Here is a 641-nt window from a genome sequence, read left to right on the forward strand (position 1 = left end):
ACGCCCGAGAAAACGATTCTCTGAAGCACGTACGAATTTAGGTTATGATTTTATTGGATTTTTTTACTAGAGAAAGGAAACGCTTCTCCCAGTAATACAATCTGGTGGTTACTGGATACTATACTGGAAATCAGCAAATGGGAACACACCCGCGGAAGATTAGAGAAATGCGGAACTAATGCAACCAATTGCTGATTAGAATTTCTGTTGTACTCTCTAACAGAAATGCTAAATGAATTTACGATTGGTTTTCGTAACCTACGCATCTCGAAAAGTACGCCTCATGGGGAACCGGCACCTTTTCATCACGTATATATGAGCGGATGATCGAATAAATTATTAAAATTGGAAAATTTTATGAGACCACTCTTAGGCTTATTCGATGCGTTTTTGCATGAAACGAAAGAATCTGGCAAAAAAAAACGTCGTTCTGCCTTGTGATCTGAGATATTAAGCGTTAAAATTGATGACTATTGAGATTAGGAAATCTGTCACAGAGGCAAAATGAGGTCTATAATTGTACTGTTTCACATGGGTTTTGACTTTTCACGCGATGCAAAGGGGCGCACGACTTCTATAATTGTACTGTTGCAAAATCGAAACCCTTGTGTATTTTTTCAGACAGAATAAGCTAAAATGAG

Source organism: Trachymyrmex cornetzi, unplaced genomic scaffold (genome assembly GCF_001594075.2).
Source record: "Trachymyrmex cornetzi isolate Tcor2-1 unplaced genomic scaffold, Tcor1.1 scaffold229, whole genome shotgun sequence".
NCBI lineage: Eukaryota > Metazoa > Arthropoda > Insecta > Hymenoptera > Formicidae > Trachymyrmex > Trachymyrmex cornetzi.